At 43.7% G+C, this 20,850-nt stretch overlaps 1 protein-coding gene across 2 annotated transcripts in view; it reads right to left on the bottom strand.

Moving 5' to 3' along the window:
• The window catches only part of fhl3a (four and a half LIM domains 3a), a 132,190-nt gene extending 120,867 nt beyond the window's left edge, over positions 1-11,323 (bottom strand). For both annotated transcript variants that reach the window (XM_072247220.1, XM_072247219.1), the window contains exon 1: positions 11,095-11,323. The gene's annotated coding sequence lies outside the window, so the exon portion shown is untranslated. The remainder of the gene's footprint in view (positions 1-11,094) is intronic.
• Between the last annotated feature and the right edge of the window lie 9,527 nt (positions 11,324-20,850).

The raw sequence follows: 20,850 nt of genomic DNA, 5'->3' as shown, positions 1-20,850 counted from the left end.
ATGAGTTACACCCCTTGATCCATAGCTATCTGGAGGCTCACTCAGGAGCCTTTGTGGCAGCCCTGATGTACAATTGTATCATTTCAGAAGCACATGAAGGAGAAGGGCTCGAGGGGATTTGGGCCAAATGCTGGAAATTGGGACTAGATGGGTGAACACCATGAATGAGTTGGGCTAAAAGGCTTTGTAACCATACTGTATCTCTCTATGACTCTGCACTGTATAAAACACCCAAATTTGCCTAATATTTGCTTTGTACAGTAATTCTGCCTTTGAAAAGGAATTTGCTATTTACATATATTCCCCTGTCATCTGTTGTGGAGGAATTCAAGGTGGCAAAATGCAGAGCTTTATTAAGCTTGAGAGATTCTAATGACGTCTTGGTAAAGCAAGCAAGCGTTACAACCAGATCTGGGCGCAACTGGGCAGTCAGCACGGCTGTGGAGCAGGCAGTGTGTTCTCTGAAGCTGCGAGATATCATCGGCAACCCCTGCGTCGGGCGGCAAGGCCTTGGCTCAGTTCACTTCCGGAAGTGGGGAAACGCAAGCATAAGGAACAGGCGAGACATGATACAGGCAAAAGTACGGATCCGTGAGGAAGAGAAGCGGATTTCAAAGGCAGTGGAACAAGGGTCCCAGGGTGCCTGGACAAAATGGGATCTGCCTAAGCGTAAGATCTCATGGGCAGAGTTATGGAGACTGGAGCCCTTCTGTATTTCCTTCCTCTTGCGATCCGTGTATGACACCCTTCCTTCACCATTACATCTGTACACATGGGGGATGAGAGAGGACCCGAACTGTAAGCTCTGTGGTCAAAAGGGGACACTGACTCATATACTGTCCGGGTGTAAAACAGCTCTAACTCAAGGACGGTATAGGTGGCGCCATGATAAGGTGCTTCTGGCTCTTGCTGACACACTAGAGCAGGAGAGATGCAAGAAGAGGACGGCTGGCACAGATTTGAGGAAGGCCATCACCTTCATCAAAGAGGGAGCTAGGCCTTTCGTAACCAAACAACCAAAGCCCGATCTGCTGCTAACGGCCAGGTCCTGGGAGATGAGGGTCGATGTGGGAAGGAGGTTGCAGTTCCTGGATGTGGTGCACACAACCCTACGCCCAGACATTGTACTGTGGTCAACCGAAGACAAGAAACTAATTCTGGTTGAGTTGACTGTGCCGTGGGAGGAGGGATGGGAAGAGGTCCACGAGAGAAAGGTCTTGAAGTACCAGCCCTTACTGCAGGAGTGTAAAGACAAGGGATGGCAGGCATGGTTGTTCCCTGTGGAGATCGGCTGCAGAGGTTTCCCAGCCAAATCAGCATGGTGGTTGTTGTCAGATCTGGGCCTGGACGAAAGGAGCAAAAAACAAGCAGCTCGTAGGATGGGGGAAGAGGCAGAACGAGCTTCTTGTTGGATTTGGAGTAGGCGAGAGGAGGGGAGCTGGAAGCCAGGAGCAGACGGGCAGTGATTTGACCACCACTGCCGGCCCACCAACTGGAGAGTGTCGTGGTTAAGGGTCGGAACACTCGGTGAAGGTTGGGAACCACCTGATGACATCTGCTCCTGGCTGAAGGCTACGGTTACCTTATAAGGTAACTGGAGAATGCACCCTAACAGGTGTATGTAACAAGTTACTCTAGCAGTTATCTTCTAGTCAGGATAATTTGTTTGAATAAGGCAACAACAAGTAAACTGCTCCGATCAACTTTGTTGTCCAAATGGCTAGACCTCAGGATGAATCAGAAAGGAATATTTCTGACGGACTTTGACTTTGGAAGCACAATGCCTTACCATTCTCCAAGGGATTGTTGCCCTTCTGAAGACTGGCTGGGTCGAACTGCAAGGCTGAGAGAGAGGGAGTTTGACTTAGCGACCTTGAGCAACCTTTCTGTTGGGAGTTAAGTGCCTTACAACTTGAGCCTCTTAACAGCTACATTTAAAGCTTTGCACAGGCTGTTACCAGAGAAAATCTGTCTATCACTAACAAATGTGGAAATAGCATACTCTCTCTTGCCAAGAATCTTTCACTAAGTCAGACCTAGGACCCACATTTCGGTCCTGATCAGGGCTCGAGGATCAGTTATTTGAGACCCAGCGAGACTTCATTTGGTAAAAAGATTCTGCAGCTGTAAGTTATAAAATACAGTCAAAGGTAAGTCAAGTATAAAAGAAAATTTGCCGAGAAAGAAAATTCTGAATAGCTTGGAAATAGCTAACTTTGTAATTATGTCTCTTCCTGTAACTTTCCCATCGTATCAAGACAATCGGAAAAAGGGTGTCCCAAACACAGCTTCAGGACCTTGTACGTTTTCTGCAGCTTCACCTATCACTTGAACAGTGTCCTTCTCACACCTGTAATGTAAAAGCCTCATGCAGAATTTGTTCCTCTCCCAACTGAGCTGTAGCACTCTGTGACTCTAAACGCTTTCCACACGCCCATTTCACATGCGAACCAAGAACAAAAGTTAGAACTATCGATTGCTCAAGGACATCACACTGAACCTGTGTTCCGTCCTATGCAGTGAAACCCAAGCATAATGGCAGCAGAGTGGACTGTTAGTAATAAGCGGTGGGACCCCTACAAATTTTCTGTTCATTGTTTGAAGCTGTTTTTTGCACAGTTAAAACTATCCAAGGCGATGGAAGTCAATGTAGCAGACTCTAGGCTTTCAAGTCTGTGTGACTGAATAATTTAACTAGTTGTACTAAAGATTAAGTACTCTTATCCAAAATTCTACAGGCCAGAAGTGTTTTGGATTTCTTTCAGATTTTGGAATATATAACGATATAGATAGAGATCAACATAACTTCTGACTGAATTTATGTGGTACAGATAAGCTGATTTGTTTTACACTTTTTCATCATACATATGTACTTAGTAAAAATTATTATATGAAAATATAATGTGTGTGTGGTAACAGAAGCAGCATCCGGAGAATATCTGATACAGCTGTTCAAAAACAACAAACAACAGCAGGCTTTTAGTCATCACCTAAGGTCGTGTTTTGATTAAAAGGTTACAGTATACTGTTTTACTGTTTTTCGGTCTTACGCATAAGAACAAGCAGCTTCGTAGACTTGTTCAGGTGCTACATTTTGCCTGCACCTTTGGAAACAGCTCGACTTCCATCTTTAATGTCTCTACTTTTCCCTTTCAGGTTTCTTTTGAAGACCCTCACCTAGAGTTACACGCTGACTACGGTTCTTTGCGGGAATGGGACCCGCTCTCCGGGTTTCACGACTGGCTGTTATTTGGCATGCCAAGGGCGTGGCCTAAGAGCTCAGCTCGCCTTCGGAGGACTGAGGTCTCATAGCTCTGGAAGACGGGCGGATCGAAGGTCGGTGTCCAGGCAGGAGATTGGTGTGTCGTGGGAGATGGAAGATCTAAGGCTGTGTGCACAGAGACTCAAGATCTTTGGGCACAGAGCTCGGAAAAAGCGATGCAACAGACTTTTACCATTATAAACCAGCGAGTTGTTTATTATGTCTCCCCTCTCGCTGTGAAACGGAGACATCTCTTTCTGGTATGTCGAATACCAGGTGAACAAGTAGTCTTTGGAATACCGCAAGTCTGTATCCTTGCTGTTGCTTAGCTGCATGCTTGAATGCTCGGTGGTGGGTGCCGATGTGTTTTTTTGCCGGTGGGGGGGAGGGGGGGATTGTGGCTTGCTGCCGCTTATGCGCGGGAGGGAGGGGAGCTGCAGGGGAATTTGGGGTTCTAACATTTAACTGTCATTCATTCTTTGGGGCACACCTCTGTTTTTCATGGATGGTTGTGAAGAAAAAGCATTTCAGGATGTATATTGTAACATTTCTCCGACAGTAAACGTACCTTTGAACCTTGACTAGCAGACGCTTTCAAAGTTTAATGCCATGCCTTTTCTTAAATTTCTGCAACCAGCCTGCTGAAAATTCACAATTACCTTCAAACTTTCTGTTTGTGATCGCACTTTGCTTGTTTCATAATCAGCGTAAAATTAAGCGGCATATATTCACTCCAACGCTGACGATACATGATCGAGATCTTCGTTTTTCGTATTAAGCAGTTTTTTTCTATTTTTCATTAACTTACATATGTGAGGTCACTCCTCAGAACTGTCTGTGCATCGCCTAGGCACCTTCCCAGCATCTTGTGGAATTCTCCATTTGTGATGTCATGTTAATGCTCAAAAAAAATTTGGATTTCAGAGGTTTTTGGATTTTGGAATTTCGGATGAGGGGTTCTTAACCTGTACCAGTAAAGTTTTTCCACCCAGCACTAGGGCTTAATAGGCAAGGTCAAATATGCATTAAATGCCTTTAACTACCATCTGTGCTGCCAACGTTTTGTATTCCCATATGCAATACCAGTGTGACTTTGTGAAGTAACTTATACTACAAAGGCTTTGAAGTCCAGTTGGAATGAAGCCCACCACTGGAGAGTTGCCATTTGGGCTAGCGTACCGGTGTTCATACCCAGCACACTTTATTCCCGTACACCGAATTGCACTGTAAATATAGAAGGGGGAATTAGTGGCTGCATGCCCAAAATTGACATGTATTGTATGTGGGTTAGGTTTCAACAGGAGCATTCCTGAACCTTCCACCTTCCATAAAAATCCAGCCTCTGTTCTCCTTTGTACATTAAAGGCTAGAGGCAGACAAGTAAGATTTATGAGGACCCATCACCTAAGCCCACACCTGTTTGATAATGAAAGCCATATGCGTGACCTCAACAGAATTTATGACTTGGAATGAAGTCAACTTTTACTTGAGGGCCTTTTGCCCCCTTTCCCCTGGGCTCTAGGATTTAATTCAATGTACAGTTCACTTTTAATCATCTAACCTTTAGCCTTTTGCTTCTGACAATACTGAATTGTTGCTCTCCTGGTTCTCAAATAAAGAGACCAGACCATGCACAAAAATCCAGGATTGCTACGAATCCTGGAGTCTCCCATTAACGGTGAAATTGAACAGAAAATCCTACAAAAGGTAGTGGATCCGGCCTGGTACATCACAGGTAGAGAACGCCCAACCATTGAGCATATTTACATGAAACACTGTTGTAGGAAAGCAGCATCCATCATTAAAGATCCTCACCACCCAGGCCATGCATGTTTCTCATTGCTGCCATCAGGTAGAAGGTACAAGAGGCTCCAGACTCGTGTCACCAGGTTCAAGAATAATTACTACCCTCAACCATCAGGCTCCTGAATGAAGGAGAATAACTACACTCATCTATTGAGATGTTTCCACAACCAATGATCTCACTTTAAGGACTCTTTATCTTGTTAATTCATGTTCTCATTATTTATTGGCATTTACTTATATTTGTTTTCTTCTATACTCTTGCTCTTTCCTGTTTACAGTTACCATTTTGTAGATTTGCTGAGTATGCCCGCAGGAAAAAGAAACTTAGGGCTGTACGTGGTGACATGTATGTACTCCATGTGGGCATGTGGCCAAGTGGTTAAAGCATTGGACTAGCAACCTGAGGGTCATGAGTTTGAGCCCCTGCCGAGGGAACGTGTCGTGTCCTTGAGCAAGGCACTTAATCACACATTGCTCTGCGACGACACTGGTGCCAAGCTGTATGGGTCCTAATGCCCTTCCCTTGGACAACATTGGTGTCATGGAGAGGGGAGACTTGCAGCATGGGCAATTGCTGGTCTTCCAAACAACCTTGCCCAGGCCTGTGCCCTGGAGAGTGAAGACTTTCCAGGTGCAGATCCATGGTCTTGCAAGACTAACGGATGCCTTTGAGGTATGTAATCTGATGATAGATTTTACTTTGAACTTGAACTTTGACTGGTTCTGGAATTTTGCAATTATGTTATCCTCTAAGGCAGGGGATTCCCAACCTCTTTTATGCCATGGACCCTTACCATTAATCAAGGGGCCCTTGGACTTCAGGTTGGGAATCCCTGATCTAAGGTTACAGTAAAGGAAAATTAAAAGTAAGGTAGTTCTTCTATATTGATTGTGGATAGCTGTAATTGCCACCCACCTACAGAGAGACCCCAACGGCCCAGTGAGTTCTAGGGAACCGTCAGGAGCTCACTCTCAGCTTCATCATTCTGGTTGAGTTGGTGTGAATGGAAGCCAGACATGTTGAATTCTTAGGTTCAAGTAACGAAGGAAGGGGCATTGTTTCAGTATTTTCATCCTACAACGTCCAAAACAAAAGGAACGCTGTAGTGATTATAAAGGATCTTCCTAAGCAGGATGATCTGAAGCTGCTTCAAAGCCACTTGTTAATCACCAGGTAACACTGAATAGCAGCAGTGCAGGGTTTATTTTTACCCAGACAGTTAAAGCACATCCTATCTCTGGGACTGCTGTAGTATTCTGAAGGAAAAAGCATGCATCTGGAAATTGTTTTCAGTAGGACACTTCTTTGACTCCATAAGGACATCAAGTGGAATTGCTCATTCACAACTCTGCCAACATTGCATCTCACTGGGAAAACAACAATATTCATCTAAAGGGGGCAGCAGAAATAGCATCTTGAACATTTAAAAATGTCCAGGACCTTTAAACAAAAAAACAGTAACCCTGCATAAAGTCATGAAAATATCTTTTTAATCTCCCTTTTTTTTTTGGCAAAAATGACATGAAAATTACATAATTATCATTTTGGTGAAAATGTTATTTCTGTATCAAGTCCTATGAACCTCCAAGAGGACCACAACCTTGCCGTGGTTTGAAGGCTTGTGTGCCTCGATGACCTGGACAGCTATGTTGGCTACAGTCAGGGGCCTTGCGCTTTGGCTCTTGGTCGGGTCAGCCATGCCAAACAGGTCAGAGGGTAGAGGTCAAACTAAGAGTGGTCCACCGATCCTCCCGGTTCAGGGGTCTCAACTCAGGGCTAACAACCCTCACTGTTATAACAGCAATGAAGAACCCTTCTACATCAGACTGCAAGTGTGTTCCTGAGTCTCCACCTGGGACTTGCATGGCTGACAGTAGTGAAAATGAGAGGAAGCTACTGACGTGATAAAGGAAGCCCTGAACATCACCAGAGATGGAGGACCTTCATTGTTGCCCTGTCTGCTAGTGGCATAATAGACAGTAACGCAAGTCCTGTGAAGCAACTTTACTAAAGGAATTACCAGAAATGGCTTAAATAACATTAAGTTGTGAGCCTATTTGCTTCCATATAGTGAAGGGATGACTGACAAGAGACAACTCTGCCAACAAGACCAATAAGATTACAGTGGACCTTGTTGTCATTATCTTGAATTTCCCTGCCTGGCCCCGAATAGCTAGTGTTCTATCTTGTGATATAACATTTTCAGTGCACGTTTTGAAAAAAAAAAGTCTTTTTTTTCCCCAGAAATGAATTAAATGGTCAGAAAAAAAGTGGCAGAATTTTCTTTGGTGTGTGCACGTTACATGCTACCTTGGTAAGATTCAAAATAATATAAATGATAGAATAGTTGAAGATTGTAGAAATGCTGGAGGTACTCAGCAAGTCAGTCAGCATCTGTGGAAACAGATGTAAGGTTAACATTTCAAGTCCTTTTCATTATAATCCTCTAATGAAAGTGCTCAGCCATATTCTGGAGTTAGGGAATACAGCATATATAAATTTCACCAGCAATCTATCTTCAGACCTGGACACGGATTGTAGATTGAATTTAAGAAGCAGCCCCGAACAATTGTGTTCCTGGAGCTGCAGACTGGAGTTGATTGGAAAACAAACAATGCTGATTACCATTCATTTTGGGTGTCTGGAGTGTGGGTGAAAGAAGGAGGTGCTTAAAGACTGTATGCAATTCAAAGGAAGCATTGTAGATATAGTGTTACTATAGAATTGTCCTGCATATCTTTAGCATATAAAATGTCATGTAATATTGGTTTAAGCTTACAAGAGTGTCTCAATATGATTCCTGCTGAATAAAACACTTTTACATGCACTAGCTTCAGTCTCTGCCTGGTGATTTTGTTCGCAGTTACAACAGAAAAGTGCGTGACTTGAACTGATAACTCAGTTTCTCTAATCACATACACAAACTTGACCCATGGTCATCTTTACTTGGATTCAATGCAAGTTGTTTCTTTTCTTTTTGCAAGTCACACCCTGGATCAAGCTGAAATGAGTCTACACATGTTGAACTTAGTTACTTGGATTGCTGTAATTTAGTGTTGGCTGCTCGATGTTTGTGGTGTTTGGAAGCCTGGCCAGCAAAATGAAAAAAAAAGTAAAACACATACAAAATGCTGGAGGAATTCAGCAGATAAGGCAGCATCTATGGAACAGAGTAAACAGTCGACACTTTGGGCTGAGATCCTTCTTCAGAACTGAAAGGGAAGGGGGAAGATACCAGAATAAAAAGGAGGGGGAAGGGAAAGAAACCAGCTGGAAGGTGGTAGGTGAAGCCAGGCGATTGGAAAAGGTCAAGGGTTGTAGAAGAAAGAATCTGATAGGAGAGGCGAGTTAAGCATAGGAGAGGAGGAGGGGATGCAGAGGGAAAGTACTAGGCAGGTGAGAAGTAAAAGGTCAGAGAGGGGAATTAAAAAGGGGGGGTGGAATTTATTTACTTGAAGGACAAATCAATATTCATGCCATCAGGTTGGAGGCTACCCAGACAGGTATAAGGTGTTGCACCTTCACCCTGAGGGTGGCCTCATCTTGGTAAAAGAGGAGGACATGGACTAACACATCAGAATGGAAATGAATCAGAATTTAAAAGAGGATTATTTTCCAGTGATTTAATGCTCAAACAAATGTTTAAGGTTCCCAAAACTGTGATATGAAACATTTCGCAAACATACGGCCAAAGCGGATAATACTATTCATTTCAGTGATCGTGGGTTAGCCATTCACTTCTACCTCACCACCCCACTGAGATGTAAACACAAGCGAGGATATCTTCCAGCTTGACTTTAATTTCCTCTCCCCCACCTTGATCAAATACCCTTGCCCCCACTCCTGAACTCTGCTCACTCGTCACTTGTGTGAGATAGAGTACATCTCACCCAAGGTAGAACATATCCCATGGAAAGACAGAGAAAGAAGAAGCAAACATAACAAGCTGAAGTTTCCTTCCTCCTTCCCTTTCTCCTATGGTCCATTCTCCTCTGCTATCAGATTCCTTCTTCCCCAGCCCTTGTCCATTCCCACCTACGTGATTTCACCTATCACCTTCCAGCCCCCCCCCCACCTTTTTATTCTGGCATCTTCCCCCTTCCTTCTCAGTCCTGAAGAAGGGTCGCGGCCCAAAACATCTACTATCTATTAATTTCTATAGATGCTGCCTGACCTGCTGAGTTTTTCCAGCATTTTGTGTGTATGTGTTGCTTTGGATTGCCAGCATCTGCTGAATTTTTTGTAAAGCTGAAGTTTCTATTACAAATTAGAGTCTGTGATTATCAGCATTTTATTCCAAATTCTTTGTAATAATATCTCGATAGTAAGAAAAATTGCGAAAAAACAGTTCCGCCAGCATTTTGTGTGCTCTGCTCTGGATTTCCAGCATCTGCAGAATCTCTTGTGTTTAAGAAAACCTCTCAAACTTTTAACAGCATAAAGCATATTGTTGAAGTATGCTTAATTTTGTTACCATGATCCAAGGGCGATTGTGTATTTGTTCATGAATTAAGATAACGTGACATCCATTTTAAGTCAGCTTGACATTTAGTGATTGAACCATTTCTGGCAGAGCACTGGTTAATACATTAGCATCAAGGTCCATTTCTTTAATGCAGCTTTCACTCACTCACAGCTAATGTGTGTGCTAACATAGTGCCCAAGGGAAGCTTACGTAAACCCATGCTTCAACAGACTCATACCACATCAACAGCAGCTCCCCCACCTCCCCACTACCACAGTCATGTCTGAAATACTTGGAAGGATACAGGAATTTTCACTAATGTCTATTCTCATGTACAGTAAATCACACACTTTGAAAGCAGATATATCTCACTTGAAACTCTCCGAATTTTTGGAAATTTTGTGTGTGGACCTGGTTTAGTAAATTGCAACTTGTTAAAAGCAAAGAACAAGTCCTGCTTCAGGAAACTAATTGTTCTCAGACCATATGGAATTGACTTTATTTTGACTGGGTCGACATGACATGTCAGTTTCCCTTCATCTTTAAATGATCAGGGGGTCTGCTTTCATTCAAGATTCCAGGTAATTGCTTATCCATTTGAAATCTTGAAGTTATATGCTAAAATTGCAGTGTTTCTTGTTTTTACCATAAAATTCACAATTTACACAGTTAATCTGGAGTGCAACGTATCAGAAATCAATATTAGTTCAAGTTTACAGGGAAAGAAAAAAAACATTATGTCAACATTGCAGGAAGGTGATTGTTGTTTGAGGTCAATATGACCAGCTGTAGGCATCACTTCATCCCCCTCTTGTATGAAGCATCGGTTGTTTCAGCCTTTTGGCTCTCAGAAGACAAGGGAAGCTCCAGGACTGGTAACCTAATACAGGACTCGAAATAACGGGAGCTGAGGAGATTAGTACTTGTAGGAATCAGCCTGTGTTTTTTGAAAGCTAATGTATATTGCTCCACTTCCAGCTCGTAAGCTTCACAAGAAGACATTACAATTTCAAGCAGCTCTCCCAGTGATTCCCCTTTCCCCAGTGGCTGACTCAGTCCAGAACAGTAAGCGTTGCTCTTTCGACAAGGACAAAGTCAGACTGCAGATCACAGCATAAAAAGCAGCAGCCTAGTTCTGCGGTCACTAGTATAGAGGCTGTTGGAGCGCTCTGTTACTGTTAATGGCACTTTACTTATATGTGACCACTTGCCCTGAAGGGGTACAGGGTAATTGCAGTGGTCAGGAGCCTGACCCATTTTAAAATGGGAGACTAATCTTTGATTGAAGTTGTAAATTTGCATTCCCCATTTAGTTAGGGAGACGCTGAAAGCAAAATGTTTGCTGTTAGTTTCTTCCCTTGCTTTACACTATCAATAATTTCAATGACTTTATACAAACAGAAGACCACAATCTGGCAGGATAATTGGAGGGCAAAGGACTCATTCAACAAACTTTAAACATAGCAAAGGCATGCTGCTCCAGAGTTACAGGTAACCAACACTAGCTGCAGTTACAGTAGACTGGAGATTTCAAATAGGAAAAGAAAATTGGACGCTTACCAACTATATCAGCAATGAATTCAGGTCACTGATCAAAGCGCTCCTTTTGAACGTAAATGCTTGAATCACTCTCTGTGCTCTTTCCTGCTTGTGAAGTGGTTGGGCTTCTCCTGACTTACAGTCTGCAAGGCAGGCAGGCTCAAGTCTGACTGCTCTGGCAGAACTGAGGGAAGAATAGGGGCCCAACAAGCACAGGAAGTGACTCACAGAATCCTGCCCTGAAACCCTTGTATCCAAGCCAAGGTAATTAGCAAGCAGCTAACCAACTCTGACTAGGAGGCTCCTGCGACTCACTTGTGACGGCATAGCTGGGAGGTGTGACTGATTGGCACCTTGGAGCTGTCAATCACTGTGCTCTGATAACACTATCAACACCTACTCAAGCTGGCCTGCTTTCAGTAATTCAATTATATTAAAGGGGGGACTACAGCATGGTTTTCAAAGTTCAAAGTAAATTTATTATCAAAGCATATATATGTCACCATAAACAACCCTGAGATTCGTTCTCTTGCGGGCGTACTCAGTAAATCCAAGAAAGCATATTAGAATCAATGAAAAACCAGACCAACGCAGGATGGACAAACATCCAACGTGCAAAAGACAACGCACTGTGCAAATACAAAAGAGGTATCTATTCTAGGAATCTGTTAGTCATGTGAGACCATGGATTTGCGCCTTGGAGGGTTTCCAGGGCACAGGCCTGGGCAAGGTTGTATGGAAGACCAGCAGTTGCCCATGCTGCAAGTCTCCCCTCTCCACGACACCGATGTTGTCCAAGGGAAGGGCATTAGGACCCATACAGTTTGGCACTAGTGTCGTCGCAGAGCAATGTGTGATTAAGTGCCTTGCTCAAGGACACAACACGCTGCCTCAGCCACGGCTCGAACTAGCGACCTTCAGATCACTAGACGAATGCCTTAACCACTTGGACACATGCCAACACAAAAGAGATAACAATAATAATAATCATAATAGTAATAACAATACGTGAGGGACAACTGATATAGATCACAAACACGAGGAAGTATGCAGATGCTGGAAATCCAGGGCAACGCGCACAAAATGCTGGAGGAACTCAGCAGGTCAGGCAGCATCTGTGGAAAGGAATAAACAGTTGATGTCTCAGGCTGAGACACTTCACCAGGACTGGAAAAAAAAATGAGAAGTCTGACAATCAAATCTGACATCATTCGCCAAAATCTTGCATTAAATTACACACTCATAAAAGACCCCATATCTTACTATCAGTACAAGCCTGATCCAGTTTTAGAGTCTTACAAATTATATTCTGACCGATCTATTAATACAGATAGGATGATCCACAATTACCGTCTGGATACAATATTACAGGATAAACAAGCAAGAACAACCTACTTAATAGATATAGCCATTCCAAATACAGATAACATACAGAACTCACCAAGTGAAAAACACCAGAAATGTGCTGACTAAAAGAGCAAATTGAAAGACTATGGAACGTGAGCAGAATATACATTGTCCCAATAGCTATGTCTACAACTGGTATCATCCCAAAGTCACTACACAATAGCATTAAACAATTAGGCCTACACAGTAATATCTATGTAAATCTCCAGAAAGCCACAATACTAAATACCACTAGAATAGACCAAAAGTTCCTAACAATTGAGAAATGAGTGTGCTTGGCTATGCCCATACCCCAGGTTTTATTAATTTAAGCTGAAACAATTATCATCATTATCATCATCATCATCATAAATAAACAATCAGTTTTGAGAACATAAGATGAGTCCTTCAAAGTGAGCCCATGGGTTGTGGGAACAGATCAGTGATGGTGCAAGTGAAGTTGAATGAAGTTATCTCCATTAGGTCAAGAGTCTAATGGCTGAGGGGTAATAACTGTGGGTGAACCTGGTAGTGCGAGTGCTGAGGGAGGCTCCTGTACCTTCTTCCTCATAGCAACAATGAGAAGAGAGCATGACCTGGGTCTTACAGGTCCCTGATGAAGGATGCTGCCTTCCTGTGACAATGCTCCATGTAGCAATACTCAACAGCGCGGAGAGCGGTATCCACTACTTCTAGTAGGCTTGCCCCTTCAAGGGCATTGGTGTTTCCATCCCAGGCTGTGATGTAACCAGTCAATATACTCTCCACCATACATCAATGGAGGTTTGTCAACGTATTAGATAACATGCTGAATCCTGGCAAACTCCTAAGAAAGTAAAGGCACTGCTGTACTTTCTTTGTTATGGCACTTACGAGCCGGACCCAGGACAGGTCCACTGAAATGACAACACCGAGGAACTTAAAGTTGCTGACTGTCTCCACCTTTGATCCCCTGATGAGGACTGGCTCATGAACCTTTGGTTTCCTCCTCCTGAAGTCAACAATCAGCTCCCTGGTCTTCCTGACACTGAGTGAAACATTGTTGAGGTTCCACTCATCTCGTCCTTCTGAGGGTGAAACCCATCAGGAAACCTTTGCTCCGGAAACAAACTGTGCATTTTATCCCTTGTAACCCTGCTGATTTATTCCTCAAAACACAATCAGCAGCAGATTTGAAGTATGTTTCTACCCACTATAACTGCAATAACTAACTTGGGGCCACATAGATAACATGGCTGGTCTCTCGGTGGTTAAAAGTCATGCTACCACAAATATTTAATGTCATGAGAAGATGTCCAAAAATTCAGCACCAGCATCAAAGAAACTTGACTCAATCATTATTTTCCACAAACAAGAGAAAATCTGCAGATGCTGGAAATCCAAGCAACACACACAAAATGCTGGAGAAACTCGCCAGGCCAGGCAGCATCTATGGAAAAGAGAACAGTCAGCGTTTTGGACCAAAACCCTTTGGCAGGACTGGAGGAAAAAAGCTGAGGAGTGGACTTAAAAGGTGGGGGAAGGGGAGAGAGAAACACCAGGTGATAGGTGAAACCTGGAGGGGGAGGGATGAAGAAAAGGGTTGGGAAGGTGATTGGTGAAAGCGACAGAAGGATTTTCCTTCCCCCTCTTTCTTTCTTCGATGGCCTTCTGTCTCTTTCACCAATCATCTTCTCAACCCTTTACTTCATCCCTCCCTTATCACCTGGTGTTTCTCTCTCCCCTCCCACCAGCTTTTAAATTTACTCATCTTTTTTCTTCCAGTCCTGCTGAAGGGTTTCAGCCCGATCCGTCGACTGTACTTTTTTTCCATAGATGCTGCCTGGTCTGCTGAGTTCCTCCAGTATTTTGTGCGTGTTGCTTCAATCATTATTTTGGTGAGATTCAGCAAGTTCTGCAATGACCTTCAACAAGGCTGTTTGTGTGTGTGTGTGTGTGTGTGTGTGTGTGTGCGCGCGCGCAACATGTTGACATTGAATTCACAGCAAAATAATTTCATGTGCTGATTGGTAATGCACTGCCAGGAATTTGATTCCAGACCTCTGTGCACCTGCCAGTCATGCACAAAGATGGCAAGAGTTGTGGTGAGTACATTCTGGTGCCCCGTGCAAAATTCTTGTGTCTGAACCCGGGCTCCCTAATGAAGGAAGTCCTATTGGTGGAGAGCAGCCTGGAGGGCCTTACTTTTCCTGGTCCACTGTTGGAACTTGCAAGCAAAGCTTCCATCATTTTCCAGATAGCTTCTCCTTTTGATTGCTTTCTTTGTGTTCCCTCTCATCTGGCTCCTTCCCATTCTAGGACAATTGATTGCCTGTCCTGCCACGTTGCCTTACCCCCAGCTTCCAACAGATCCATATCTCACACAGCCCTTTGTGCTATGTCAAACCCAGATTCTGATGTTAAACAAGGACTGACACTTCCCCTGGTCCTCAACACTATTGGTTCTCACAACTCCCTATGTCACAGAGACCGTCCTCCAACTCTCAGTCCTACCCACCCTCTGATCTTTCTGATCTTCAGTCCCACCAGCCAGTTCAGGGCCATCATACTCTGTCACCAGTCTCTCTGCATCTCAATCACTACACAGGAAGGGAATTTCAGTGCAAAAGTTATAGAGGGTAGGGGGAAGCACGAACTTGTGTGGGCTTCCTGATTAACAAACCTCTTGTGCCAGGGAAATATTTGCCTGTTGTTCTTATTAAAATGTATTAAGCATTCAGCAACAAATTCCACAACTTTAATTTGTGTGCTAATCCTAGTGACAGAGACCTGAGTTCACTGCTGGGGAGAGATGCAGTACTGGACAGGCCTCACTTTGGATAACAAGTATACTGAGGTCCTGTAAAATATTTTACACCTATATTTTACATGGATGTGAAATAATCTATGTCACTATTTCAAAGCATAGTTATAGCTCCCTCCAGATGTGCTGTTTGACCTGCTGAGTTTCTCTGGAAGTGTGTTTTTTTTTGTTCTAGATTCCACCATCTGTAGTCTCTCACACTGCGATGTTTTATAAAGTAATTCATTGTTTTTAAGACTTGGTATTTCTGACTAGGTGTATCTGAGTGACAGGGTGGAGATACGTCACTATCAAAGGAGGAGTAAGGTGCTCCTTCCCTTACAGTAGCCTGTAGGTCACCTTGGGCAAGATGTAGCACCTACTCAGCCCCCTGATCAGGGTCACCTGAAGCCGTGGGAGCAGGTAGTGGATGACTGTACAAGCAGCTGGTGCATATCAAAATCCTTGCTATTTTACCACTGACACCAGGCAGACAATCTCTGAAGAGTACTGATAATGGCTGAGGTCACCCATTTTGTAAAGACACTGCCCAGAAGAAGGCAATGGCAAACCTCTTCCAGAGAAAAATTTGCCAAGAATAATTGTGGTCCCAGATAGAGAGAGATGGAAGATCATGATCGCCAATGTCATACGACGCAGCACATAATGATGATGATGATGATTTGTGAAAAAGAATTTATTTGTACAAAATTAAACTTAAGCCTCAGTTGTAAACAATGCTTTATATAGTAAATGGCAGGTGCCTTAGCAGTAGTGATGAACAAAGGGGTTTTGGGTTGCAGTGTAGTTGGATAAGATGTCTGGCAGGCTTGACTTCATTGGTCGGGGCATTTAATATTAAAATTAGCAGGGCACATGCAACTATATAAAACTTCAGTTAGGCCACATTTAGAGTTTGCATCCAGCTCTGGTTGGTGTATTTCAGAAAGAAATGTGGAGCCTTTGGAGAGAGGGCATTTAGATTTTGGAGTGTATTATCTACAAGAAGAGTTTGGACAATCTTGAATTGGTTCCTCTGGATTGAGGGCTGAGCTAATAGAAGTATATAAAGTTATGAGAGACATAGATAGGATAGACATAGATACAGTAGTCATAGATAGGATAGTCATAGATAGGGTAGACATAGATAGGGTAGTCATGGATAGAGTAGTCATAGATAAGGTAGACATAGATAGAGTAGTTATAGATAGGGTAGACAGAGATAAAGTAGTTATAGACAGGGTAGATATAGATAGGGTAGACAGAGATAAAGTAGTCATAGATAGGGTAGACATAGATAGGATAGATAGTCTGTCTTTTTTCTCAGGGTAGAAATGTAAAATAGAGGGCAGAATTTTAAGGTGCAAGGGGGAAGTTTTAAAAAAATAAAATTATAAACATGAAAAATTCTGAAGACGCTGGAAATCTAAACCAACAAACATGAAGTGCTGGAGGAACTGAGCAGGTCAGGCAGCATCTGTGGAGAGGAGTAAACAGTCGATGTTTTGGGCCGAGACCCTTCATCAGTACTGGAAAGAAAGGGGGAAGAAGCCAGAATAAGTAGGTAGGGGCGAGTAGGGAAGGAGTACAAGCTGGCAAGTGATAGATGAAAGTCGGTGAGGGAGAAGGTATTTGGGTGGCCAAGGAAGGATGTGACTACAGCAGGGTTGTTTAACAACTTTATTAAAACAGCTGTAGATAAGCGTGTCCCCACAAAATCATTCAGGGTTTACCCTAATCAGAAGCCATGGATGAACTACAAAATCTGAAGTTTGCTGAGGGCCAGATCAGAGGCATTCAAGTCTGGAGATCAAGAATGCTGCAAGAGGTGCAGGTACGATCTCCGGAAAGCCATACTACGGGTGAAGTGGAGACTCCGGAATCAGTAAGGGATACTCAAACACTGTTGCAGGGTATGAATGCCATAACCCCTACAAAGTTAAATCTAGCAAGATGGGGGCAACAGAGTTTCGCTTCTAGATGAGCTCAAAGCCTTCTATGCTGGCTTTGACCACCAGAACACGGAGGAACCATCGTACACCTCCACATCTTCCGACGATCCTTTGGTCTCAATATCTGAAGATGACATGCGGGCTGCCTCCAAGCCACTGAAGCCAAGGAAGGCATCCGGTCCAGGTGGAGTACCTGGCTGTGTACTGAAGAGCTGTCCCGACTAAATGGCTGGTGTGTTCACAGATGTCTTCAACCTCTTGATCTGGCAGTGTTTGGTATCCATCTGCTTCAAGCAGGCTTCAATCATATCGGTGCCCGAAAAGCATGGTAATCTGATTGGCAAGACTTGAGGTGCTGTTGTCACCAAACCTCAGGCTTCATTACAGTGCAACAGTCCAGAGGAGATCAAGATCAAAGTTTAGGAAGTGAAACTATTTCACTGAGGAGGCCGTGGAGTATTGAGAGAATCATGTGGACAATGATTCTGACCGTGATCAGCAGGAGCATCTCTCTACCAAGGAATCCCTCGCTCCCTCCTCTCCCCTCATGCCCCCTTCTGCTCCACTACCTCCTGCTGGGTTTCGTTGCATGTCCCCTGGTCCTCTGTGTTCTGTTTGCCAGAAGACAGAGGCCAGGCTCAGAGGGCCGGGCTACCAGGTGAAGTCCTCACCGCTCTTGGCTGCATACTGTAGGGCAGCAGCATCTGATCCTCCACTACTGTGCTTTTACTTAGATGGGTGAAGCTTGGCTTATGTGGTTGGAGTGTGAACAGTCTGAAGCCACAGAAGCAGAGAGTAGCTCTTGTCCTCCATCAGGGCAGTGCTGACTACTGAAGCTACTGGGCAGTGGACACCGCCTCATAGGAACTGCTGGGAAACATGGTACCTGCCATCATAAAAGGCTTCTCGTGATCCTTAATGATTTGGATATTTACCAAGTGAAAGCCTTTCCTGTTAGTGAAGAGAAAGAGGTACAGAAACCATAGGTCCTACAACGCCAGGTTCAGGAACAATATTACTCTTCAACCATCAGGATCCCAAACCAGTGTGGATAACTTCTCTCACCTCAGCACTGAACTAATTTCACAACCTCTGGACTCATTTTCAAGGACTCTGCAATTCATTTTCTCAATATTATTCATTTAGTGTTTGATTTTTTTTATTTACACCGTTTGTCTTCTTTTGCACATTGATTGTCAGACCTTGTGCGCAATTTTTAATTGATTCTGTTTTATTTCATTGTTCTACTCTGAATGCTGGCAAGAAAATGAATCTCAGGGTGGTGTACAGTATGTACTTAGACAATAAATTTACTTTGAACTTGGAATCATGTTATTGAAGGGAGTTTTAAATGAGTACAGCCCATATCTGCTAGCAGATAAATCCCAGTGCCAGAAAGGCCTCCTTCTCTTCATTGAGATCAAAGACAGTGAAATTATTCCACTATGCCACGATGAGGAATATGGCAGTTCAGTGGCAGCTTCCTGGACTGATTCAGTGAGCAGTGAGCTTCGAGTTACATCCAGAAGGATAGCAACCGAAAAACAGGGCAGCCCAGTAGCGAAGCAGTTAGCCTTACGCTATTACAGCACCAGTGATCGGGATTCAGTTCCACCGCTGTCTGTAAGAAGTTCTCCATGGGTTTCCACCCAACATCCAAAGACCTACGGATTAAGATTTGTAAGTTGTAGGCATGCTGTGTTGGCACCCGAAGCAAGGCAACTCCTGTGGGTTGTCCCTGGCACATCCAGACTGTGTTGGTCATTGTCTCACATTTCACTGTATGTCTCAATGTACACGTGACAGATATAGCTAATCTTTAATCTCCTGGAATAAAGGTCATGCTGTGGACAATCGTATCGCTTGTGGTTCCAGCCAGAGGCTCTGAGGACATGACTGAACAAAGAGAGCCACATATAATGCGGTGATTCTGCATGTAAAGGCTCTGCACCGAGAGACGTTCCTGTGCCTCCTGCCCTTTGCAGCAGTCACAACCTTGCCTGTCCTGAGGTCTGCAGTAATGGAGTGTTATTAGTCATCGAGACACCCATTCAACGTGCAGTCAGCAGCCGAGCAAGCATTCCCCACACACTCTGTGGACGTTGGGAGGAAGTCGGGCATCCTGCCGTGAGTTCCAGAGCAGTGTGGCGAGATCGCCCAAAGTCATCATTGGGTTTCTTTAAATAACAAATGTATACAGTGCTATGCCACTAGTTCTCATGAGGTTGGTCCACAGTGGCCTTTGCCTGGAGCTTTGAGTTGAATTCGTGTTATTTTGCATGATCATTGATGTTATCAGTGTGCTTGTTATAACATCAGAAACATGCTAATGTGGATTGTGCTTAGATGTGCCTGATCTAATTTCACGATTGGTGTGATATCGGACAGGAAAGGTTACTAATGTAAATTGCTTTGGGTAACATCAGAATTGGACCACGTGACATTAAAAGAAACACCATCACACAGTTCAGTTTTTAGGACTGGATGTTTGCCATCTGAAGATGAAAATCAATCTGCAAGGTTCCAGGACCAAAGAAGAACTTCCAGGAGAATTTGCAGGGTTGGGTATCACCCTGGTGATGAAAAAGGGCTTGGATGGACAGGTCACTGTGGGACGGGAAGGGGAATTGAAATGGCATGCCACTGGGAACTTGGGATGTCCATTCTAGACAGAGTGTAGGCTCTCCCCAAAACATTGTGGCCTAGTCAATACTTGGTCTCGCTGACAGGGAGGAGGCTGCTTCAGGAAAACAAGGTTGAGGAGGTGCACATGACCTCGTAGAATGATTTTGCCACATCTGGAAGGGCTGTCCAGGTTCCTGGATCGTGACAGTGGAGGAGGTGTAAGAAGAAGTGTTCTACATTCAGTTGCAGGGTGAAGAACTGGAAATCGTGGAGGGGGTGGGTGGAAGCGGGTGAGTGAACCAAGAAATCACAGAGGGAAATGTTCAACATGTGTACTCTAAAGGTTTTCACAATCCAGTTCACTTCCTACCTGCCCTCCCTGGCTGGTTCTCACTCCACCTCTTCATTTGGGAACTTAGCTCAAGAACATCCTAGCCCACTTGTCCCAAGTTGTCAACTTATCCATTCAGGGTGATTTCCAACCCACTCATTTTTTATGTTTCTTCTATCCCAAGACTTTCTTGTCCATTTATTGGCTGTTGCCTTCTGCTGACTCCAAATGCTCACAATTCCGAACAATCCCCATCATCTCCATTGAACCCCAATTCCCCTTAGCAACCAAAATCCAATCAAAGAACCTTTGTATTTCCCCTTCACAATGAAATCATTCCTTTCACACCCTAGACAACTGCTAATTCAATATCTGATTTCTGTCACTTCCCCTGTCTCCTGCTTGAAATGCTCCTGTTAATTGATTCTGATTCTAGAAACTTCTCCCAAAACGATGTTACCTTTTCACCTACCTATTCCTTTGTGACAATCCTTAACACTAAGCAAGCTATTAGCCACACATCTTATTGCTTTCTTCTTTAACTCAATGTCAATATTTTAAGATTGAACACCTCTGACACATCTTCCGTATGTATTGCATTGTTAAAGACACTGACTCTTCCCCCATACCATCAGGCATTGTTTAGATCCCTGCCAACTACCCTCAAGCATGACCTGTTCCAAGTTTTCAAGCAAGAAAAG

Source organism: Mobula birostris, chromosome 30 (assembly GCF_030028105.1).
Source record: "Mobula birostris isolate sMobBir1 chromosome 30, sMobBir1.hap1, whole genome shotgun sequence".
Taxonomy (NCBI): domain Eukaryota; kingdom Metazoa; phylum Chordata; class Chondrichthyes; order Myliobatiformes; family Myliobatidae; genus Mobula; species Mobula birostris.
This window is presented reverse-complemented; position numbering and strand designations above follow the sequence as displayed.